The sequence below is a fragment of the Anser anser genome, assembly GCF_964211835.1.
Source record: "Anser anser genome assembly, chromosome: 9".
NCBI lineage: Eukaryota > Metazoa > Chordata > Aves > Anseriformes > Anatidae > Anser > Anser anser.
In genome coordinates, this window is record NC_139729.1 from 664,297 (window position 1) to 689,586 (window position 25,290).

At 41.1% G+C, this 25,290-nt stretch overlaps 1 pseudogene across 1 annotated transcript in view; it reads left to right on the forward strand.

Annotated features, from left to right (window-relative positions):
* The first annotated feature begins 1,710 nt into the window (after nt 1–1,710).
* LOC310903966 (nuclear pore complex protein Nup153-like) overlaps nt 1,711–25,290 on the forward strand; it is a 28,252-nt pseudogene continuing 4,672 nt past the window's right edge. Inside the window, exons 1-12 of the transcript in view lie at nt 1,711–1,839; nt 4,312–4,522; nt 6,645–6,893; nt 8,097–8,236; nt 8,319–8,444; nt 10,628–10,738; nt 10,876–10,914; nt 11,014–11,067; nt 13,883–13,921; nt 21,398–21,418; nt 21,657–21,744; nt 23,746–24,357. The product of the transcript in view is annotated as a nuclear pore complex protein Nup153-like (transcript). The remainder of the gene's footprint in view (nt 1,840–4,311; nt 4,523–6,644; nt 6,894–8,096; nt 8,237–8,318; nt 8,445–10,627; nt 10,739–10,875; nt 10,915–11,013; nt 11,068–13,882; nt 13,922–21,397; nt 21,419–21,656; nt 21,745–23,745; nt 24,358–25,290) is intronic.

Here is a 25,290-nt window from a genome sequence, read left to right on the forward strand (position 1 = left end):
TGTCCCGTAATGATTTCATAAACTCTTTTCGTTGTACCTAGCTGCAACAGAGAGTGGGGGGAAGATTGATCAAATGGTGATGATCGCTGTCATTCTGCTGGACACGCAGATACTTGCCTTTTGTTTTGGCTCATTTTTAATACCAATTAACTTCAGTGCCTAGCGTTAATAGACACCGTTTGACTGCATCGGCAAATGTTTCTGAGTCGTGAGTGTCATTAAAGGCCTGTCACCCTATGGAAATCCTTCTAAATAAGAAAAATGGAATTCAAATAAATAAATAAAGCAGCGTTTGAACTTATGAGCAAACCTAGCGTAGCTGCCTTTGACGCTGATCTGGAGGAGAAAAATCACGTTATCACACTACTATGGTTGCCTTAATAGGTTTGGTGTACATGAGGGAGGGAAGTATTATGTGATGTTTGCCTAGCTATTACATGGCCGATGCAGGAGGGGTTTTAGTCAGTTCCCTGAGCACGTATTGTTGCAGAAGTCGGTGATTTCACTGCCCAATGTCTGTTATTAAGGGCACGATTCATGTCCCGTTATCGTTTTTATTCTTTATTTATGTGTTTATTTTCTGGGGCGGCGATCTGTCACGATGCCCATCGTTCCCCTGCCGTGGGGTAGAATTTAGCGTGACGACTGCCTCCCGGACCAACGGGGCCACGAATCCGGCCTAAAACACTGCTTGTGCGTTGGTTGTCGGCGTGGGGGCTGTTGGTTGTCGGTGCGGGGGTATCGGTTGTCGGTGCGGGGCTTTTCTGACGAGCACTGTGGGCTCGGGGCGCCGTCCCACGCCCGGCGCGGTGCTGCGGCACACCAGCGGTCGGCGCCACGGCGCGGGGAGGCTCTGGAGGTGACTCCTAGCCCCGTGCTTACGGTGGCCGGGCCGGGGTTCATTATGGCGGCCGGGTCCTGAGGGCGGGAGCGGGAGGGCGGCGGGACCGGGACGGGACCGGGGCGGGGCGAGGAACGGGAGCGGCAGCGGGAGGGGGGGGCGCGCGTTCCCGTGAGCGGAGGGGGCGCGCGAGGGAGGGAGGGGGAGGGTGTGAGAAACACTCCGTAGCCAATAACTTGGGCTCAGGCGAGGAGCTCGGCGAAGCAGGAATTTATTCGCGATCGCAGTGGCGGGCGTCCCACGAGCAGGAGCGCCCCTGCTGGTTCCAAAACCCAGTTTATATACTTTTTGATGACGGGACCCTCCCCTGTTTCCCCGCTGAGGGGGTGATCCAGGCTCACAATCTGTCTGATGCTTCCCAGACAATGCATGGCCTTCAGTTGCCGGCCTGTTAAATTTCGAATTTCTTTCGACTTTTTTACTGGTTGAAGCGGTAATGTTTCTTCACTTACCTGACTTGACTCAACACCGTGATTTTCCCCGAATTGTTCTACGGAGTCTGGTTGTCTGCATTTTACAAGGTCGCCTGCTAAGCGTTCTTATCGCTGCAAGCACACCTCGATACCCCATTCCTTACCTTTAAACAACGTAACTCTGCAAAAACAACATTTTTATTCCCACGAGGGGCAGGGCAGGCCCCGCGGCGCGTGGCGGCGGGGGGCGGGGGGGCCCCGTGACGGCACCGAACGCGGGGGGGGGGCGGTATGGCCTCGGGCGGCGCGACCGGTAGCGGCGCGACCGGCAGCGGCATGGCCGGCGGTGGCAGGGCCGGTGGCGGCGGGGCGCCGGGCGGCAGCCCAGGAGCCCGATCAGGAGGAGGAGGAGCAGGAGGAGGAGGAGGAGGAGGAGGAGGAGGAGGAGGAGCGGCCGGCGGCAAGGTGAAGAGGCGGCGCCACCGTTTGGGCGCCGCGAAGCCCCCCTGTGCCAGGAGCAAGCGGGTGAGGAGCGGCCCCCCCACAGCGGGCCCTTCCCCCTCAGCCCACCAGTTACCCCCTTACTTACCCCCTTACCTTACCCGCCCCTTTATCCCCTTAGTTACCCCCTACCCACCTCCTTACCCCCTTAGTTACCCCCTCGACCGCTTAGTTACCCCCTTAGTTACCCCCTCAACGGCTTAGTTACCCCCTTAGTTACCCCCTCAACCGTTTAGTTACCCCCTTAGTTACCCCCTCAGCCCCTTCCTAACCCCCTCAGTTACCCCCTCAGCCCCTTACTTACCCCCTTACCCCTCTACCCAGCCCATTACCCCCCTCCTCCCCCTCCCCTTCACCCCCAGCCCGCTGCCCTCAGGACCCCCAGTGCCACCCCCAGGGCTTTCCCCGCTCCCTGCACCCCTCCTCAGCCCATCATCAATTCTCTGAACGTTACCTGCCAGGCTTTGCTTCTCGTTTGTGCTGTAGGGTACAGCAGGTTGATGGTGAAAGCGGTCCGTCAATTCGGGGTGTGAAAATCCCCGTGCTGGAGGGGGGACGCGCCGAGATCCCTCCCAGCAGCTCTTTGCTAAGAAATGTCAGGACGCCCAGAGAGATGCTCTGGAGATGCCCTCTGCACATGTTTGTTCAGCCAAAACCTCTCCGCTATTAAATGAGCAACGTAGCTGAGGGGATTGATTATCATATGCAAAACCAAGGGAGCGCTACGCATGGATAGCTGCTCATTTAGGTTTTTATCACTTGCAGAAATGCCAAGTCCCTTATACCACATATTGACAATCAATCTTGTCCATCTAAAGCTGGCCTGGAAGGGCAATGCAAACATTCCCCACGCTTACAGAGCAACCGTTGAAACCTCTGGCTTGAACAGTGCATTAATGTTGAAAGTGCCATAGCTTGCGTGTGCCGACACTGTGTAGCTAACTGATAAACCTTACACGTGGATTGAAAATAATCAGTGGAGATGGTTTTCTAACTTTTCCATTGTCTGTTATCTCTGCGTGTTTTCCAGTAGGTTTATTTAAAGAGTGTGCCAGAGCAAACACGTGCGTGGGGATATCTGGGGGATTCTGCACAGAGAATGGCTGCTGCACATCCAGCGCAGATCAAATTAACAGTAACTTATCGGGGAAGAATTTTAATGATTTGATAAATAGACAAACTGATAGATGTTACATGTGTGCATTTATTATAGCAGTTAGCTTTGTAACCAGACGAATCGTGCAAATGTTCATAACGTAAAAGGACGAGCTTTGAGCAGATAGCTTGCTTAGAGCATTTGTCAATTAATTTCAGTTTATTTTCAATATCATGTCCACTCTGCAGAAGGTTCTGTGGCTTAATGTTAATTGTCTCTCAGTGATGCAGTTGGGGAGGCACGAAAGCGACCGATGCGATTTTGTGAGGTTATACCTCTGGTTCTGATCCCTACCCCGCTGTTTTTCTCATCCTTCCCCCTACAACTTTAGTCGATAAGTCGATTCTTAGAAATACTTAAATAGATGTGTTTTGTGTGCTTGTGATCGTAATTACAGCCCACGAAACCCTCTGTCTCTTACCATTAAGCTCTGAAGGTGCCTGGGCACTGTAGGCAGTATAGTTAGCAGCTTCAAAGTTCCTGGGAACTAGTCCTGGATCTAATTTACCTTTTTTTTTTCCCCCTGCCTGCAGGAGGGATGATTAGCAGGATGCCTAGCTCATGATTGTCAGCTTTCTGGATATTAATTTTTATTATTAATTTTTATTATTAATTATATTCATTTATATTAATTTATCTTTTATTTAACCGTAGTTCCTGGGGCTTTTGGTCAGGTGGGAATTCTCCGATCGTACCCGATGTATGCCGCAGAGTCAGTCTTCTACAAAATACAGCAACAGCTTTAGAAGGCTCTTGCAAGAGGAGGTGCTGGTGCTATAGCTATAGCTGTGTTTCTTGCAGGACATCTTCTGGGTTAGCCTGACTGTTGAGAGCAGAACTGTTTTTTGTGCGTATAGTCACTGCAATTCAGCATTACTAAAATTGAAAATATTTAGATTCACTGATTTTAATGGGTAGTATGGTCCTGACTGTCGCAGTAGATAATTGCTGAACTTCTGGTTTAGTTGGTTTTCACGGGAGGGTGCGAAGAGGAAGAGTCCTGGAACAAGTCTGTAGGTCAGGAGCTGTTCAGGCGTAGAGTTTCCTGATAGCCTTGCAGATTGACGACCTGCTGATGAATTTTGGCAGAGGTTTCAAAACTTTGAACCTTGCCAAGGTCACTTGGAAGTGCAGAAAGTGATAGGTAGTTGTAAATCAATCTTAGGTGAATTTTAGGTTTACCAGAAGTGTAGCGATCCTATGCCAGGGATCAACCTCGTCGTCATCTTCTGAATATTTGCTGTATAATATCTGTCTTCAAGGTCCGTGGAAGGTGGTATCGCAGCATATGCTGTTGACTGTGTTTCTGTAATTAAACAAGTGTTTTTTCTTTCAAGCAGGGAATAATTAGCAGAATGACAGAAACGGTGAAAAATATTGTACCGGCCTGGCTGCAGAAGTATTTCAATAAGCGTGAGGAGGAGTGTGTAGACAGAAATGAATCTGCAAACCAGGAGGAGACTCCGGTAAACTATCATCACGATTATGCAGATGAAGATACCATAATCGATGAGAGTTTCACGCCTGAACCAGCAGGAATTAGTAGACGAGGTATGTGAAAAATCATTTGGAATTCTGGCCATCTGTATTTATTCACAGATTTCTAGTTTTGAATCTGAATTTCAAAAGGAAATTGGAATGAGGGTTTTGACAGAATGAAAAAAAAAACAAAGTCAAAACAACTGTTTGTGAAACCGTCTTAGCTTTAAACTGTATACACAGTTACGAAGCATACATCTTATGCTCTTGGAAGGCATCAGTTAACTTTAGGTACTCTATTAGCCAGGTGCTAAATGCTGAAAATAAGTCATTTGCAAGTGTGCTGGGTTGCATTTTCCATCTTTTAAAAGATATGGAATGAAAATCTGTCTAATTGCCTAAGGCAATTAAAAAAATTAATTTGTTTTGCAGTCTTCGAAACAAAAGACTAGATGCTAGAATGGCAGAGGAAAATTCCGTCTCGTGTCCCGACTTTGTTTGTTTTGTTTTGTTTTTTTTTTTGTTTTGGGCTTTGATCAATTTAGTAAAGTTCCTCGTTAACTTGATGGTGAACTGGGGAACTTGTGCACGGATGTGGTTTATGAGATTATTATCCTTAAAATATTCAATAACTTTAAGGTCTACGCGGGGGGAGGGGGTGTCTTTGAGAAGGTATTTGGACCGTTGGCAACGAGGTTTGCAACTCCTTTACCTCATGAAAGATTAATTTGTCTTATATCCAGTGCCTCTCACTGTTCCTGTAGTCCTGTTGTATAAATTTGCATCTATTCTTATTTGAGTTTCTCTTAAATTAGCTGTTTTGGGGAAGTCAGCTTTTAATAAGTGAAGAAGTTTTGTCTGAGCGTGCGTAGGTAACCATAGATAATGTGGAAAGTCAGTTGCTTCTGTTGTTGGCAGAATCAAAAAATAAGGAGGAAATATCTTTGCCTCCAATCTCATCTAATTGTAAACAAGGAGATTGATGGCTTTCTGTGTAGCTGTAGCTTGGGAATGAGTTTGGAGAAAAGAATAGAGAAGGTCTTCGTGACTGAGGAACACATGTTGGCTTTCCTATGTAACTGCGTGAAAGGAGCTTTCAGTAAGAACAGCTGCACTGCAAGCTTGCTAACTCCAGGAGATCAGGAGCAGGTGGACACCCTGGAACCTTTTGCAGCTTATGTTGCTGTCCGTGGGTGTTGCTTACTATGCTTAAGAATAAGATTATTTTTTTTAATTATTACTACATTTTGAAACCAATGTGTTTCTTCAGTTCTGAGGTATCAGTGTGCTGGAGCCTATATTGGGTGGCCTTCCGCCTGAAGAACTTTCTGTATCTCAAACGGTGCTGTCCTAAAAATCTGCTCATGGTTTGGAGAGCTAATTAGTGGTACTGCAGTGGTTATGAAGATTGAACTAACTAGTTTAAGCTTCAGTTCAAGTATCAAGAGGATAGTGGCTCAAAGTCATTTGAATTGCCCAGATTCCTGGGAGAGACAGTAGGCTTTCATCAGGCAAAATACCCATGAATAGTTCCATTCATTTAGCAAGATAGACTTCAAGGCCACCTATTCCAGGCCACTGGCATTGTTTGCAGACCCTTTGCTTCAAGAGGGAAAAATGCTCATCTGGTTACTTGGGTCAACATCCTTGTCCCTTGGGTCAAAATCCCAATAGTTAATGGGTAGGAGATGATGTTTTGCCTCTAACGTGAGCTGATATGGAAGAACTTGGGAAAAAAGTACTGCAAACGTTCATTTTCATGTTGTGTATTCAGATTAATGTAACCTTTGTTCCAATATTATGGAAGCTGCAGTGTTATCTGTAATTTACCGTGTAATCTCAAATTTTGTAAAGCTTATTGCAAGCTGTACATGGGAGAAGGAGTATATATGTTTGATTTAGTGAACGGCCAAGTCAGCGTTAGAGCATTTGAGCACGGGGTCAGAATGTGGTGTTGTAAATCCTCATAGTTAACTACTTCTGGATGCAACATTAATACTGTGTATCGCAAGCAGTGTTGTTGTTGTAGCCAGACAGTTAGATGCAACCGTATCTGGGTGAGGAAGAAGTTAAATTTGGCTTCTCTCTTTTTGCGCTTAGAACTTGGCAATAGCATGGCTGTCGATAGGAAACAGGTTTTGGCTTCTGTGAGCTTGTCTATAGCAAAGCTAATTATCTCCCTGTTCTTGTCTAGAACCATCCACAAGTAGATCAGCACTGAACTTCCCAGTTGTGTTAACAAGGCCCTCTCTTCATCGGAGCCGTCTGAATTATACCATGCTGGATTCTCCTGTCCCACCTTGTCAGCCCTCGACATCTTCTATATTTGGCATTGGCAGTCCTAGGCTGTCCTTGATAAAAGAAATAGAAGATTCTACCTCTCAACAAGACGATGATAACATCTCAACAACCAGTGATTCCTCCTCTAGAGCATCTGATGAAGGTGATTTTTGTGTTCTCTGTTTAATTGACTTTTTTTTTAATGTGAAGTACCTTGCATTCTTTAATATTCCACATCACCTTAGTAAATAAAATAGGTGAATGTCAACTTTGGATGCGAGAATTAAATTGAATTTTTAGTGTTTTAGAAGTATATAATCCTATCACCTTTTTAATAGAAGCGTGCTTTGGAATACGTTTATGATACCCTGATATTAGAAAGAGTCAATGCTGAAATATACACGTTCAGCTAGGTTATATGTAAATTTTGAACTGGGACGGTAGGAAATCAGGCTGACTTGCCGTAGCTTGACAACTAGGCTGATTGTCTAGAAGGAAGAGTGACTCAGAATATCTAACAGACAGCTGGTTAAATGTGAATAAGTGCAGGTGACAAATAGGAACACGAGATGTTTTCCTGTGTTTCAGCAAGAGAAGATAAAGAAACTACTCTGACATAAGCTATAGGCTGTTTTTTGACCTTTCTTGGTAGAAGGCTTCAGCTGTCAATACTTTCATGTCTTTTGCCAAATTCATTGAGGAAAGCACACCATTTTAAAATAAAAAATAAGCATCGTGTCGATGTAGGTTGGTACGTAGGTCTTCTCGCTGAAAGGGCGAACAGCAGGTTTGCAGCTTTTTCTAGTCCCCCATATAGACAGGGACTGACGTGTGCTCAGCAGGTTTTGCAGAGAACTTTTGTACAGCTGAGAGTAGAGTTGCTGGGCTTTAGCAATATAACCTGAGTGCACTAGAACTTTCTGGTGTGTCTTCGTAAAACATACATGGGCAGAAGATCGTTAACTCTTAGAGCAGCCTTTGGGGAATCTTCCAGGTTTAAAACCTGTGCGATTATGATCTGTGCTGGCCTCCAGCCTTTTACCAACACAGAAAAAAGCTTTGTCCGTACAAATGCACTGATGTTTATGCGGTCCTCTTTTATCTTAGCCTGAAGGAAAAAAAAATCTGCATTGGAAGCACAGTATTAACTTGGTAAGATTGGTGAAAACTACTTGCAGCTCTGTGAACAGTTTTCAAGTTTGTAGGTGATACTTGGTTTTCAGTCTGTACGTGAAGTTGATCTATTTAAAGAAGCTGAAGTCATGCTTATTTTTCTGTATTGAAGAACTTGAATTAGTGTGATCTTTATTGTTAAAGTTCTGTACGTACGAGAGGCATTTACATCTAGCATACGTCATTTTGGCAGATGTTGCAGTTTTAAAAAATACTTCATCGTCACTGCTCTGGCCCACAGAAGCTGAAAGAACTCATTCCCTCTCGCAGCATTCTGCAGCTAGCTCTAAGAAACCTGCATTCAGTTTATTTGTTTTTGGAGGACTGTGTCCTGTAAGTACTGCACAGTATTTCTTTTAATCAGTTTGAATGTGTACCTGTTTTTCTATCCACTTCTCATACTGTGTTTCCGTAGGTACGTGGAAGCACGTCTGTTTTTAAGCAAAACCAGCTTGGGTTTTCTCCATTTTACCCCGGAAAGACGGCCTATGCCGGTGGTGCAGCTGTAAGATCAAGGCAGCCAAAGACGGAACCTTATCAGGTATGAGAAAAGTAGTGTAGTGGGAAATAGTGATGGAAATAAAAAAAGCAGCACTGCCAAAGGAGCTTTGAGCAGGGAGCTGAATATGTGGTAACAGTTGCTCTTCTGCCCTCTTGGTCTACAAAAATAGACGTCTGAGATTGATTTCTGTTTAAATTCTTTAATGACAGTTTTTACCACAGGTAATACTTGTCAGAAAGAACAAGAATGACAGTTTGGGCTAGTTGTTGGTAGTTGGGGTTTCCTCTGTTGTTAGGTCTTTCAAAAAATTCCATTTAAGTGCCATTGTCTGCCTCTGACTACATTACGTTAAAATAACTTGATGCAAAAAAGCCAATGACAGCATAACTTTGAAAACTTGTGTTTATGGTAGCAAAAGCTACAGTAGTCAAACCTGGCTAATATTTATCTGTGGATCTTCTTTTCCAAGCATGCCTACATTCATGCTATGGATATGTTGTATAAACCTGCAGTCTTTGAAAATATCTAAAATCAACTTTGCTGATCCTTTGTTCTTCTGGTACACAGAGGCATGCAGGACTAAATGCAGTCCCAAGATAAGCAGTAACATGCTTTCTGTTTTGAACGATTCATATAGTTCTTGGAGAGAGTTATTTGCCCCCAAGAGTTCTTGGAAATAGCAAATAAAAACTGCTGACAACTCTGATTAGCTAGAGCTGAATCGAAAAGGAAAGTCAAATCAGGTTTGGTAGGAATATATTTAAATGAAAGTGACTTTTATCGATAAATCAAAAGGAATTTTAAGAAAATGAAAACGCGGGTTTGCTGGCTCTGTTCTGACAGTCCATTTGTGCAACGGAAAAAGGGCAGTACAAGTACCTCACTTACGGGAAACCTTGAAACCTTGTGGTGCAAAGCTGGGAACCCTCTTTGGTCGGCTATTTTTGTTTTTTACAATCTTACTGCATTATGGTAAAAAGAGGAACCAAAATACTAGGCTTTTAAAGGAGAGAGTAGCTTGCTTCTTGCTGCTTGCTGTGAATGACAGCAAGGTACTAGAGAGTCCAGCGAAGGGCCACCAAGAAGATCAAGGGACTGGGAGCACCTCTCCTCTGAGGAGAGGCAGGGACTGCTGGGCCTGTTTAGCATGGAGGAGAGGAGGTGCAGGGGGGGATCTTATTGGTGTATATAAATACCTGAATGGATGGTGCAAAGAGCATAGAGAGCCATTGTGTTTTCAGCGGTGCCCAGTGCCAGGTCAAGAGGCAACAGGCACAAACTGAAACGTGAGGCTCTGTCTGAGCATCAGGAAATGCTTTTGCACTGTGCGGGTGATGGAGCCCTGGCACGGGTTGCCCAGAGAGGCTGTGGAGTCTCCCTCTTTGGAGGTCTTCAAGAGCTGACTTGACATGGTCCTGGGCAACCTGCTCGGGGTGGCCCTGCTTGAGCGGGGGGGTAGACCAGGCGATCTCTAGAGGTCACTTCCAACCTTAACCATTCTGTGGTTCTGTGAGTCTCACTTGTGTTTTTACATGCTGCGTGGTCTGCTTCCTGTCTTCACATCGTGTGATAAGCACAGTGTGGTTATATGAGGGGTTTAACCTGGGAAGAAAAAAAGTCACACCAAAGGAAGTTTTTGACTGATATTTGAAGTTGGGTGGTGCAAATAAACAGTTTACTTTTTCAGTGTAATGTTTAGATCTGTTACAGTTTAAATCAGATCTTTATCTTTTAAGACAAAGATTTGCAGCCAACTTTAATCTTGGGGGAAGGGAGGAAGCAAGAGAGAAGTAAAACTAGTTCCTGGTTATGATTGTATACACTGATTTTAAGATGGTACACTTAGACCATCGTGAAACTCTGAGGTCTGTGTTGTTACTGAAAATGCTTTCTGTACCACAAGCCTTTTCTTGAGTTCTGTTTCCCTGATTACTGCTTCGGAGGCCTTAGCAGTCCTAGCATCATCCGTCTTGACCTTTTACAAGTACGGAGTTCTTTTATTGCTCGTGCAACAAGCACGTGCAAGATGCACTGAGGCCCAAGGTAAACTTCATTAAACTCCGAATGTATTCTCTTCTTTATGGCTTAAACTCCCAGTGACTGCATTTTTCTCTGTCATCAGAATATATTGATTGTATCATCAGTGTAGCCTTGGGACGTAAAATACATGCCTCTTTAGCTCAGAATTGACCATTGTAACACTTAAAATGCTAATTTTTCAGGCACAAAAGAGAGCGAAAGCTGGACAAGAAACTGTGTGGTCCCACGCTACCTTAAGTACCTCAGCACGGCGCATCTTGGAGGCAATGGAGAAGCTGTCAAGCCCTTTGTTGGTAAATAGCACTTCTTTAAATCTGTTTTTGCTTCATGTGTTTATAAAACTTAGTAAATGTGCCATCAAAGCATAAAGATAAAATTATTCTTCCTTACGTTGTGGCCGGTTTAATTTATTGCGCTGTTTTTTCAACAGGATGCTAAAAGAATGGCATCTGTTTTGCTCCTGTGTTGTGTAAGTTGACCATGAACCCCCACATTTTTGTTGCAGGGAACCCTCTCTCTCAGGAGAAAAAAATTGCCCTCTAATAGTTATGCTTTGTTTTTTCCTCAGCCTCCGGACATAGATAAACTGGATATTACTGACTTCCAGTCCAAACGAAGAAAGGTAAGAACCAATAATGTCTTAAGCTGAGGTAGATAACTTTTTCAATGCTTTATCACTATTAGAAAAATTTTCTCAAACCTCAGTGACAACATAGACATCAAATCAAGTTAATATTGGCATGTATCCACAGTAGATGATGGGCTGTGAAGATTACTCAGGTTAAGAATTATGTTATCTTTGTAAGTTGAGAGCAACAACTCTAGAACACACCAAGTCGTTTTATCTTGTCCCCCAACTTGGGGTGAAGCTGCATATTAAAATTCCTGTTGAGGCAAGTTTGCTCTTGAAGAAATGATCACAAATAGAAAAATACTGATTGAGTGGTCATATAGACTTTGTACAGACTTCCGTGTTCATTCGGGCACAGAAAACTAGTTTTTGTGCTTTTTATCACCATTCAAAGTAAAGAGGAGGAAAATTGTTAATTTCCGACGCTATAAATCTTACGCTCCTAAATTCCTATTTGGAGGTAGCACAGAACTGGTGAGAATGCTGTGGTAAAGCATGATTTCCTTTCATTTTGTTTAAAAAATGAAAACTAGTCATCTTTTTTTGATGACTTTAGTTAGGGGTATCATTAAATTGCAAAACTGTACCAGGCACAATAGCTCTTGGTGTATTAAATGCCTAACTGGGGGAATTAATATTTTTCATTTTTACCTTTAAAACCAGCGATGAACCATCGTTGGAGTCTGATAAATTTTCCATAAAATTAAATGGGCATCTCTTTCTGCGAAAACATCTGTGTTTCCAGTATCAGTCTGAGTGTACAAATGACCACTTGTTAAGTGTATGGGCTTCTTAGGCTGGAAATCAAAGTGGACAGTAATACTGGTTGCTTATTGCTTTTAACTCTTTCAATCTCTGTATTGTTTAGCCAGCACAATCTCCATTTGGTAAAGTTCTAAAATGAATGTAGCAGCAACTGCTTAGTTTTTAGGGGGGTAGAGGTTTTTTTTTTTCTTTTTCTTTTCTGACGCTATAAATCTTAACGCTCCTAAATTCCTATTTGGAGGTAGCACAGAACTGGTGATAATGCTGTGGTAAAGCATGATTTCCTTTCATTTTCTTTAAAAAATGAAAACTAGTCATCTTTTTTTGACGACTTTAGGTAGGGGTATCCTTGGGCTTATTAAATTGCAAAACCCTTAAATGACCACTTGAAGATCAGGTGACTGAAGGAAATAACAAGATGTGCAAACTTTTCATCTTCTGTTCTAATGAGAAAAGGGACAGTGTCTCAAGAAGTTTCTGTGCCAATTCCTTGATTGGATGGATGTATAATTAAGTTTACAATCACTTCAGAGTTTACAAACATCTCAGATTTCCTGGACCATCTTTTCACCATCTGCCAAATTACAAGGGCATGGAGAAGTGAAGTATATCATAAATATTATCCAAATAACTAAAACCAAATCTGGTGTGAATTCTCAGTTATATTATAGCAATACACCTGTGATAAGGCATTAAGAAAGATCTGCCAGATTTGCAACAGAGAGCCTGAAATTGTCAGCCACTAAATGAATGTTGCACGCAGCTGTCAGTGGGTGAAAGGAGATAGATTGTCTATTCATAATACTAGAATTCATAATGGTGGCGGGAGAAGGGTAGCCCGTGATGAGAAGCAATTATTTGCTGAGGAGACGATCGTGTGTTTTCCTGCTAAAGTGAACATGCGGTTGACGGAACACTTGTGCACTCGGGCTAAACTTCTGCAGTGGGTAGCAGTGATGTGGTATTTTTCTTATTTCAAGGAACTGTACCAGGCAGAATAGCTCTTGGTGTATTAAATGCCTAACTGGGGGAATTAATATTTTTCTTTTTTACCTTTAAAACCAGCAATGAACCGTCGTTCACTCGAAGTAGATTTGTGAACTTACATAAAACATGTCTTATTCAAGGTTTCAAACTGAATGTAATATTTTTTAGAAAGATGTATTTTTATATACTTTAGAGAGAGTGTGAATCCTATTACTAAGAGCTGGGAGATACTGTGAAATTAAAGCTGCAGCGTAAACAAAAATTTCCTGTTGGTATTGATTTGAACAATAGCATGCTTCCTAAGACTGTATTTTCTGATCCTTAAGACTGCAGGCGGAGCCATCGGTAAATCTTGTAGCCTTTAGGGTTTGTTTTCTGTCTGACAGTTCAGTTAAGTCAGTTTTGCAGAACACGCAGTGGTCTGTGTTAAAAATTAACTCTGGTCTGTGAAAATGCTTTGAAAAGGGAAGTCAAACCCACTACTTGAAGTGCATCTAATGCACATGTAAAGCATTGGATCATATTTTAATGAATGAGATTATTGTAAGACTGACAAGTTGGTTTTTTTGAGTGTGTTCTATTGTTTGTGTAACTTTGAAGAGGGAAAATGTAGGGAATGTGAAGCCCAGAAGCCTGTATAATTAGTTGCTTAACACTTCGAATGTTAAATTAATGAATTAAGCTACTGAAAAAAAAAAATCACAGTGTGGGCAGAGGAAAAGATAGGAGCATATTCTAGGAACATGGGTTATTTTAATTATGGTAGCATGAATTATTTTGTCTATGAAGCTAACTGCCAAATTTTGAAATGGAATTCAGTCAGACTTTGGCTACTTATATATAGCTTTATGGATTTCGTTACTGGTTTTCTGGTGATTTCCCTCTACAAGTTGAACGGTCTTCAGAATTTTCAAATCGTATTCACTGAGTGCCAAGACCGATGGGGGGAGGTTTATAGTTCTGTAATTTGTTTTCATCAATAAATATTGGAATTAATTTGGGTGGACGTAAGGATAAATTGATTGCTGTTTCCCTTTCAAAGCTGGAATCCCAGAATGCATTCCAGCCTCCACCTGTTAAGAGACTTGTGACACCAACGGTAAACCGTCAACCGATGCGTTATACGCGGTATTCTGAACCATCACCGACTTCAACTACTCAGTCCAGCAAAATTTGCCAGAGAGTAGACACAAAGTTCCAAGTGAGTACATTTTTGAGTCCTTATGTGCCTGTTTTTTTTTTCCAGTCTTGGAATGTTTCTCAAACCAATTGTTATCCTATCTTTGCAAAAAGTACTGATAGTATGTTTGAGGCGAGCTTTAAGGCAGTGGGAACCATTGTGAAATAGATTGAGCTTTTATGGATTTAATTCTGTTTTTGGAACACTCAGTGTCTTGTGGTTGTTTTCACGATGTCATGATGTGCTATTGAGTCATCCTGTTCTCAGTGAAAGAATATTAAAAGACAGAAATGTTTTCCTTTTATATTCTCATGTACACAAAGCTGTCACTGATGAAACATGCTCGTGTTCTGTGTAAACTATTCCAGGTGAGCTATGTGCTCCAAGTGAGAGTTCTGACAATGTGCTGAGTTATCGGTTTTGATTGCTTTGGAGTAGATGGAGTCTAATAAATTTTCCATAAAATTAAATGGGCATCTCTTTCTGCGAAAACATCTGTGTTTCCAGTATCAGTCTGAGTGTACAAATGACCACGTGTTAAGTGTATGGGCTTCTTAGGCTGGAAATCAAAGTGGTCAGTAATACTGGTTGCTTATTGCTTTTAACTCTTTCAATCTCTGTATTGTTTAGCCAGCACAATCTCCATTTGGTAAAGTTCTAAAATGAATGTAGCAGCAACTGCTTAGTTTTTAGGGGGGTAGAGGTTTTTTTTTTCCTTGTTTGTTCATAAATGACAGAAAACAGAAAAGTATGTCCCTTTTACGGGGTTGGTAAACACAAGTTTTGATGAAAACTCTCCCCCCCACACACACAATTTTTGTCATTTTGTTTAAAATAATTACTTTCTTTGTTAGAGGATTTGACAAATTTGATTTAGTGTTCTATCAGTTTGTCCTCAATGCTGAGTGAAGCAGTGTGCTTACTTTAGCCCCAAAATTTAACTGAACTGTACCCACAATGCTGAATTAGGGAACAACGTTAAGTAGGTGAGGTGTATTCAGTGCTATAAAATTAAAAATAAATAAATAAAATAAAAACCACAAAAAACCACATGAAGTGGTTGTTGGTACTTTGTGTATTCTGTACATATTCAGCTAAGTCTTGAACTAAACTTAACTTGCAGGGGATGAGAGAGAAGACTTTGCCTGCAGAACAGCGAGCAGAACCATCTGAAAGGTATGACATCTATTAATTTAAAACTTACTTGAAGGAAGAAAGACATCTCCTTTTTCAGTACAGTCTGCACCTGAAAGGTGGTGACAGTTCTCAGTAAAAGGAATGGGAAATCCAATGAAAATTTTGTATTTTGAGGGAGCTGCAAAGTCTGGATTGTGTTTGAAGATCAATATAACTTTGAGAAAATTGTTGTTTTTATGAACGGAAGGAAGATGAGCAAGAATAAAAGTACTGATACACCACTTTTTATCCCAAGTTTATCTTCTGAGTAGGATACGAAGATGGGAAATGAGGCACGTTTTCTGTATCCACAGAAAGGATCTTTGCTATTGGAGGCCTAATTTTTTCCTTCTACAGGAAATATGGCTCATTTTGTAGTTTAACTAAATCTGTAGCGTTACAAATTTTGCTTTGACAGATATTTCATGGTTTATAACTCAGTTTACTTATAACAAAATAATTTGTCCCTCTTAATGTTCCCTAGGGGAAAAGCTATTAGTTTTAGCTATTTAATTGCTTGCAGTTTGAAAGCTCTGTCCTAATGGGATGATTCTTTCTGAAGTATTCTTTAGAAGGTGAAGTAGGGGAAGTGAGTTACAGTTCAGGAGGATGTTTATTGATGTGTTTTTTTCTTTATTTTTTAAGCAAAAACATGGAGGAAGATTTATGATTTATTATTCTTTTTTTTAATACTCCTTTCATGATGAAGTTAATTGTCTGCTTTGAGTTCACATGAAGACCATGTGTTCTTTAGAATCATTTGAGGCCAAATGCTAACTCATCTCTAAAATAAAAAAAATCCAGCAGAATTAATTGAATTTCTTCTTGAGGAGACTGCTTTGTGTTATACTGCTTTCTTGGTTTAGGTCAAATGAGTTATCCTCCAGATAATATTGATGGCTCTTCCTTCTGGGCAAATGGTGTTTTGGGTAATAATGCTTGAGTTAAGGGACTTTGCACTCGGTTTTTAGGGGGTCGCTCTTTTCAAAGAACAGTAGCAGGGAATTTTGTTGACTCTATGCTCATCTGCCAAGCAATTCTTATGTGACCATGGGCATTCTTTGGCTTGCAGAAAGAACTCAACACTTTGTTTTGGCATCTAAAAGTTGGACTTCACAACAACCACCTTTTTAGGGGTGGAAGCGACTGGCTTTAAGATTCTGGTACAGGTGCAATCAGGTGCTGGGTTTTAATTATGTTTTTTTCAAACTGTTCTAAATTGTCTCTGTTAGAACTCCTTTCTACTTCTCCATTTAGGAAGGAGATACAGCAAACTCATACTGCTTTTGATTTCGTTCACAAAGTTTATTGCAGTGCCCTACCTTTTGTTTGTAGAGTAGGTAGTGGTGGTAGTGTTTTTTGTGATGCTGGTCTCTGTTGGGTGCCATGTTCTGGAGCAGGAGCACCACACTGATCTGCTGGCAAGAGTCCCTTTGGACAGTTGAGTTGGAATACTCAGTAAATCTCTGGCCCACCAATGCTATATATCTATGTGTGTGTGTGTGTGTGTGTATATATTTTAAACCTGAGTCCAATTGTAGATTAGACTTGCTTGAAGGCTGACAACTGTCTTTGCCCCCTTGAAGCTCACAGGTGTTAACAGAAAGAGGAATATGGGCTGTTATGGGCAAGCGATAGTTGTCTGAATGAAGATCTATTTTGATGTAAGACTTTTTTCAGAATTCTAATGGATTGACAGTTTGGATTAGAGAAAAGTCTGAGCATCTGCCTTAGGGATCTGTCTTCCTCTATGCAGTTACAGTGCTAAGCAGGCTGTTGTCAAGTATTTGACAAGTTTAGACCAGTTCTCCTCCTCAGTATTGTGGGAGTTTGACCTGGTGTCTTCCAGTGCGATCTAATGCACTTTTGTACTGACTGACTGATTGGCTGCAAGATAAGCTTTGATGTCACGGTTTTTCCAGGCATACTTCATTTTCTTGCCATAGTACTTTTGTTAGAGTTATTCCCTATTCCACTTCTGGTTTGGGTTATTTTTTCCCCATTTGCTCTTGGATTAGGATATCTTTCTGGTTTTGAGCTAGGCTTTTTTAAGTACCAGAAAAACGCCTTTGTATGCCTTACAAAAGGGATCTGTATTCATGTCTGAAAAGACTTCTGGAATGTTGGCATACCCAAACACCTCTGCTGTTCCTGCTGATGGCCACACGAAAGCCAGAGCTGCTTCTGAAGCTTAGGCCATATTACCTTGCCACACAAGTCTAAGGCGTCCCTATTCTATCAGAGCTGTTGGCAGTGTTTCCCATGTGTATGTGTGCATATGTGCACTCTTTCTGTATTTTTGTGAGCTGTTCTTTTATATCCCTGCAAAAGATACACGTGCATCGCAGAATCAGAGAACCAGTCCTATTTAAAGGAAGCACTGGAAAATAACAATCTAAATCAGCTCTTCTATTTCAGGTCTTCTGGCTTAGTCATTGTTCCCATGTGAACGGTGCACTTATGTATGTCCTTTTCATTGCTGCTGTTAATAAAGTTTTTCCTATTTAGAACATCAAGTATTTACCAGCGTTTAGCAACTTGTGAGACAGCTTTAGTTTTTTTCTGATCAGCAGGTTTCAATTCTAGGACTAATAACAGCTCTAATATCTTGAAAAAAAAATTTGGCTGGTAATTTTTTTTTCTCTTGTTTCCCCCAACTTCTGTACTGTCGTGTGCTAGCAATGTGACCAGCTACAAATTCAGTACTGCTGCGTCCAATGGTCTGTCTTCAGGAGTGAGTAGCGGAGGTGGCAAAATGAGAAGGGAAAGAGGAATACACTATTTATCAAGAGCTGTACAAGAACAGGTAAGTGACTCTTAAATTAATTGCTGTCACTGAGCTTACTGAAGTAACTAGCTAAGTGTGTCAGTTTTATTGCATCATAGTAAATTATAACAATACCGCTTTATTTTTGCATTGTTTTTGTTTTCTTGTGGGTTTCAGAGCAGGCTCCAATTGATTTCCTGTGTTTGAATACCTGAACTTTGCTTATGTAATTTTGAAATTTTTAATTCTCTTACCTTGGAGATTCTTCAAACTATAACATTTCTCGTTAGCAATTGAATGAATGAGTCCTAAGAAGAGAAGTTTTGGTGAAGGTTTGTATAGTTTTTCTACAGGAATGATACTTGAAACGAGTGCCAAGTATAAAAAGAAAAAAAAAGCCTAATTTTTGGTTTCATATTTAAGTCATACAGAAAGATACAGGCCAAGAGTGTGAAAAAGAGTAGTAGAAGAGAGCATTCTGCATGTCTGCTAACGATGACTCAGTTTTTGATACTCACCAAACTCATTGTGAGAGAGTTTTTTTCTCATTTTAATAGGAAAAATCTATTCCATAAAACTATGACCATGAATATTCAGATTATTTTTTCTTTTATTGGATGTTATATAAGCTGCCTGTAAGTTAATTTAAGTATTTACGTTAACATTAAGTATTTAATTAATATTAAGTTAATATTAAGTATTTAAGTTAATTTAAGTTTCAAATCATTAAATGGGACTTCCAGATGATGCAATATAAAGAAATCATAAACACTGTTGTTTATTCCTGTAACGCAAATAAAATAATGGTCCAAATATCAAAAGTTCCATAAACTTTTCAAATCAAAACTGTGAAACAGATGTAAGCTACAGGATGCACTGAATATCAGTAGTACCAACTTACATCCCTTCCTAGTCATTTCTAAGTAGATCATGATAGTACTGTACAAATTTTGGTCAGATTTCCTATGCCATTTAAAACATAACTCATCCAATCTTAGTAATCAAATAAAGTAAGTGGCAGGGATGAAAATTGAAGTTGTTAAGAGGCTGTTTTCTGATTTTTATATTTGCATCCTGATACATGGTATAGACTGTATTTACCAGAACACAATCTTCAGTGCTGCTAGTCTGACTTTCTTTGGTGCTTTTTGTGTTTAGTTTGGTTGTTGAACCTACCTGCTTCTTTAAACATTACCTTTTTCCACGTTCACTGCTGTAGTGACTTTAGAAACTTTGGCAGCTATCCCGCCTAATTTTGCAAGAGGAACACTTTCTCACTTGTCTTGAGAGTGTACTCTTAATTGAAGCCATGCGAGGGTAGTTAGAAAGGATGATGCTTCTCCAGAGCTTTGATGACTAAAGTATAGAAAAGAAAGAAAAAAAATGTGATCTGTGCCTCTCTGTTCTGCACAGGTTTTGAGTTAACTTTCAGTGTTCTTGCTGTACAGTTGTTGAATAGAGTATAATGTGGAAGCAGGCCTGCCATAAATTAAAATGACGTGGTAGACAGAGGTGGGGAGATCGGGATTTCTTCTGGAAACTTGCTTTCTCTTAATTTGTATGGATTTTTGTTCTATTTAATTTTGTTAATAAATTGGGTGCGATGGGGTGAGAAAGTAGTATGTCTTGTATAAGAAAAATTAAAATTTGCAACTTTAGGAAGTGGAGGAACCAGTGCTACCGAACATACCCCTACCCATCAGTGCTGCATCGCTGCCTCAGTTCAATTCTAGTTTCGTTGGTAGTAGCGCTGTCTCAGCGTCACCGAGCGCTGTTTCAACAGCAGCAATGAGCACGGCAACTCCAGCAGCTGCGACGGGCATGGCAAATCCATCAGAGGTGGAGGGCATGACAGATCCATCAGAGGTGGAGGGCATGAAAGATCCATCAGAGGTGGAGGACTTGACAGATCTATCAGAGGAGGAGGTGGAGGACATGATTTATACAACGGCGACGTCAGGCATAACGTGTTCAACAGTGCCCTCAGGCTTGACATGTCCAATAATGGCGGCGGGCATGCCATACCTGCTGATGACAAAGGACATATCAAGGTCAACAGCGGCAACGACAAGCGTGGCAAATTCAACGGAGGCGGCAGGCATGGCAGATGCAGCAGCGATGGCGGCGGGCAAGGTAAATCTTTATGCTATAAATAATGTTTACAATGAGTATACTGCTTTATTGCGAGTTGACTTTTTCTGTGGTGCTCATGAAACTAACAAATATTAGTTTCTACGCAGCTGAATGAATTGGGGTTGTATGCCAGTTTGGGGAAAAAGGCATAAATGTTTTGATTCTGCTTCTCTCAGTCTTAGAGCCTGCCAACTCCCATTTAACGTGATTGTATAACTGCTTCAAATGCTGTGGAAGTCTGCGGGAGAAGGGGGGTGTGGACTTTATGCCAAGTTATTTATAGTGGTTTTGGCAGGGGTAGAGTTAATTTTCTTCGTAGTAGATGATGCTGTGTTGCAGATTTGTGAGCAAAACAGTGTTGGTAAGGCACTGGTGTTTTAGCTGTTGCTGAGCAGTGCTTACACAGTGACAAGTCCTTTTCTGTGTCTCACGCTGCCCTGCCAGCGAGGAGGTCGGGGATGCACAAGAGGCTGGGAGGGCACTCAGCCGGGACAGCGGAGCCCAGAGGACCGAAGGGATATTCCACACCATTTAGCATCGTGCTCAGCAATAAATGCTGGGGGAAAGAAGGGGAAGGAGTGGGGAGTATGTACAGGGTTATGGCATTTGTCTTTCCAGGTAGCCATTACATGCGATGAGTCATTAATGCTACCTCAAATTTAACAACTTTACTTCTTTATTTCCAGTTCTTTTCCCTGTTCCATTTGGAGGGAGTGAGCGAGTGGCTGTGTGGTGCTTAGTTGCCTGCAATGGTTAAACCACAACTTTATTTAAGTTATTAAATTAGAGGTAACGTGGTCATATAAGCCTCACATAGAATGAGCCTAGGGTGCAATAATTGGCATATTATTGCAATAAAATAAACATTAATCTGTTCCAGAGTACTTGAAATATTTTTTGTACGGTTTGAAGTAGACAGCTGCTTTAACATGTTGAGGTGTTTGCTGAAGTTCTTGGAGTATCATTGGGCTGAGTTTGCCGTTCTTCAGCTTCCTGGCTTGCTTTTCCGTGCATTTAGACCTAAGTAGCATCTCCAGCTTTTCCTCTCAGTTTCTGGAATTTGGTTTTGAAGATATTGTCCTATACCCACTTGGAAACTTCCCTGTGTTTTATTATTACTTTTATCTGCAAAATAACTCAAACATCAGGTTTTTCGACGTCACTGCGGGACTTCTGTTGGGTAGTGAATTCAGGTAGTTGTTGCTCTTAAATATAAACCTTTAATTCTTTTGAAAATTCAGATACAACCAACAAGTACTGTTAGCAGTCCTGAGTTCGCGTTTTCATCTCCAGTTGTGAAATCTACTGAGGCAGAAGTGCTACCTACGTCTTCTGTAAGTAAAATAATAAAGGAGCTTGACTTTTTTTCTTAGGCATTTAGTAGGCTGTTGCAGAACACTAAAGCAGAATCTGCCTTGATGGAGAAAAGTATGTAGGCTTCTGGCTTATAATTTGTCATTCAGCATGCGTGCTACAAATGTGAAGAGCAGCTTTCAGATTTGGTTTTGTGTGTGCATTCGATTGAAGTTCCTGTGGCTTGAGAATCTGAAAAACCTCTCTTGTTCATAGCAGATTGGGTTTACATTTAGTGTTCCCGTTGTAAAATCGGCAGAACTTTCTGGACCCAGTGGTACTCCAGTGACGCCCTTTCTTACCCTAGGTAACTGAAACTTTAGCACTTCAGATCTGAAGTGCTGATTTTCCTTTTTTTCTTTATTAAATCTTCAATCTGTCCTGTCTGCGCATGCTAGCAATTCCAGGCAGTGTTGGACTTCTGCAGTATTTTTCCAGTGACAGATCTGCTTTTATATTTTTTTTTTGTTTTGTTGCTTTTTGTTTTGCTTGTAATCATAAAGCATTGCAAAGTAAGTAGAATTTGTGAAGATTCTTATGTGAGAAGCATGAAAGCTGGAAATTCTTGTTTCTAACAAAAGTGAGTATAATCTGCTCTAACTAGGTCACATTGTGAAAGCTGTTTTTGTTTTCTTTTGTTTCAAAAGACACCACCACCTCAACCAACATCAACACACAGAAAGAGGAGGTCAAAGATTTTGCTGGTGGTCCCTTCACCACTGCCCACGTATTAAAGGAAGGAAGCGTCTTAGACGTTCTAAAAAATCCTGGAGAGATAATGAACTCCTTTTAAAAAGATGCTGCAAAAAATACGCTAGCATTTTTTATTAAAAAAAAAACCAACACACGACTTATGGTTAATAGAGTATCTGCTATAAATATGAATGTAGGAGAGCATTACATTAAGCGCTGCGTTTGTTAGGGTGCATCTGCCCCCTTCTATTCTAAGTGGTGTTTGTTGCTGGAAGTAAAACTGCAAGATGAAAAGCAGATGGGTTGCATCTCCTTTACGTGTTAGGATGTAATTGTAAATGAGGTACTAAGAGAATTAGCCAGATAATCGGTGTTTCATTTTAAGTAAATACAATTTGTGGAATTGAAAAGGAAATGTTTGTAAAACTCAACACTCCTGTCCCACCTTCAGCCCAGGTGAAGAAAGAATAGGAAAGAGCTTCAGTTCCAAATACATGGCGAAAGCTGCGAATCTTTGGGCCTTAGCTTACAATGGCTCCTGTGGATTAAAATTTAAACTGCAAACAGAAGTGGAGTGTTTTACGTTAAAAACCCTTTTCTGAATTTTGTTTTTAAGCAATTGCAATTGTTTTCAACAGTTTCATAAAGTGTGTCTGTGGAAAAGATATCTTTTAAGAAAAAGGGCTTTATTGAATTTGATCTTTTCCCAAAAGTCTTCTTCTAACTTACATACTTGTTAAGAAGGCAGCACATTTCTCTGTTGGAAAGAGCTAAGTGAGAGAAAATACATTGTGCATTTTGTTTAAGGAAAGACCTCTGAGTGAAGTGACATTCACTTTCTTTATCGGTTTAAAAGAAGCAGAATCTAAATCCACATTGTTCAAAGACTTCATTTTTGACTAAAAAAAAACCAACAAACAAACCACAAAACAACTATGTTCAAGGTAGATTTACAAGCAACTTGAGCTGCTGTTTAAGATGCATTTCCTTTAGTCTTTCTGTATTAGTAGCTTGTCTTTCCTGTTAAAATTGCCACCTTTTAAATAAGGAGTTGTCCTGTGTCCGATGCATTTTGAAAAAGATTATAGAAAATTAGACAGTTGTTCAATTGTCTTGAGTTTTTATTATTTAATTAATATTCAGCATCTGTGGGAAAATACCGTACGGATTGCTGCTCCGAGTACAAACTTCTGTACAGTTACTGGAGTAGATTTGAGTCATCTGCTACGGAAGGAGGAGCTTTAGAAATTTGATTCGATTGGGCATCGCGTCTTAATCAAATTGTATTATTTCCATTCCACGTTGGACTGTCAGATTTCAGTCAGCTACTGTCTGTTTGTACTTGTATCGACCAGTGAAAATGTTGATTTAAAGCTTGCTTGGAAACAAAGAGTTAAATGAAGCTTTAACGAAATGTTCTGTTGTGACCCAGTGCAGCAGATGAAATTTCATCCGTTTAGATAAGATTTCTGGGGACTTCCTGTTGCGCTCGGTCTGAATGTCTAGTTGTAACCATTGGCACCTGAGTTGAAATTTTTGCCCTCTAGTAAAGTCACTTAGTTACATGTAGTGAGGTGCTGCGCTAACAGGAAGACTTTTTTTTCTTGCTTCCTAGACTTTGGATTGTTGAAAACACGCTCTTCTACGTCTGCACAACCTACAACAAGCACAGTGGTTTATACTAGGCCTGCAATAACAACTTTTTCTGCAGGTAAAGAGACTTCTAAACAAGCATCGTACTGGCAATCTGATACATGTGACCCTTTTCTGCAAAACAAAGACATAAAGGACAAATGTGTAACTTGTCAAGCTACTAAAGCGTCAACAGTTGAGAGTATGAAACAGACAGTAAGTTCAAGTCAATGCGACACCTCAAAGCCAGCAGCGCCCCCAGCAGGGATGCTGGGCTTTGGAGACAAATTCAAAACAGTACCTGGAACGTGGGATTGTGATACATGTCTTGTCCAAAACAAACCGGAAGCTACAAAATGTATAGCATGTGAGACACCAAAACCTGGAACGGGAGTAATGCCTGCTCTGACATGACCAGTGGTCACAGACAGCTCGGTGACAGTGACATCCTCCTCGAGCAGCACTGACACAACAGCCACTCTGGGCTTTGGAGACAAATTTAAGAAGGCGAAAGGCTCTTGGGACTGTGGAATATGCCTTGTACCAAATAAGACGGAAGATAACAAATGTGTAGCCTGTCAGTCTGAGAAACCAGGTATGGTCCTTTTTTTCCTGTTGTTTCCATCCTAGCCTCTGTGAATCTTGTACAGAATAAAAGTACGTTGCATATATGGAATATTTTAAGCAACACGATTCCCAGGTACGGTTGATGGATTAGCGGCTGTCTGCAGGATTGGTTTACAGGCACTTCAGAGGTCTCAGCCCAGGTTCCAGCCTGTCGCATAAATTGAACTGATTGTGAAATGTATTAGTACGGAGCTGGATCAATGCAGATACCCCCGGCTTTGCAGCTGGTGAGGGAAGATGGCTGAAGTGGGTGACTTAATTTAAAAACAACATAGTGATTTTTCACTGGCGAAAATGAGAACTCCATAGAAAGAGTTAAAAATGACTGCGTTTTTCTCTTTCAAAAAATAAGTAAAAAAAATTACAGAATGTGTCCAAAATGCCTCTACTCACCGTTTGTATGTAATTGAGGGGAGATGTGAAGCCAGATTTCAAGACAGTGTAGTCTTAACTAGTCTTAAGCTAAAGCAGAGAGATGCCTATGAAGGTCAGTGGTAGGCTTCAAGAAAGCGAGTGACCCGCTGGGTAACTTCTTCAGGGCAGTACTGGGTTGTTTCCCATTGTGTGTGACCGTAATTGATTTTGAGCGTGGTTGTATTGTTTTTAAAATATGATTCTAATTTTAACTTTGACTCTAAATGTCATTTAACATGCCATTACATCGAAAAACACCTGTGCGAATATATCGTTGAAGAAACAAATTAAGATGGACTAGACCAGGCTTTTGTAATCATCCTGTGCGGTAAGACTGAAATTTCATGAGGTAAGATAATGGATTTCAGACAGAGTTGATTCTCTTGGACTTCCAACCTCTGAGCGGTCAGTCGGCATCTTTGTCTGAGGCTCTTGCCATTGCAAGGAGGAATTTTGGAAATGAGGGGTTTACTGTGACCATGGTGCA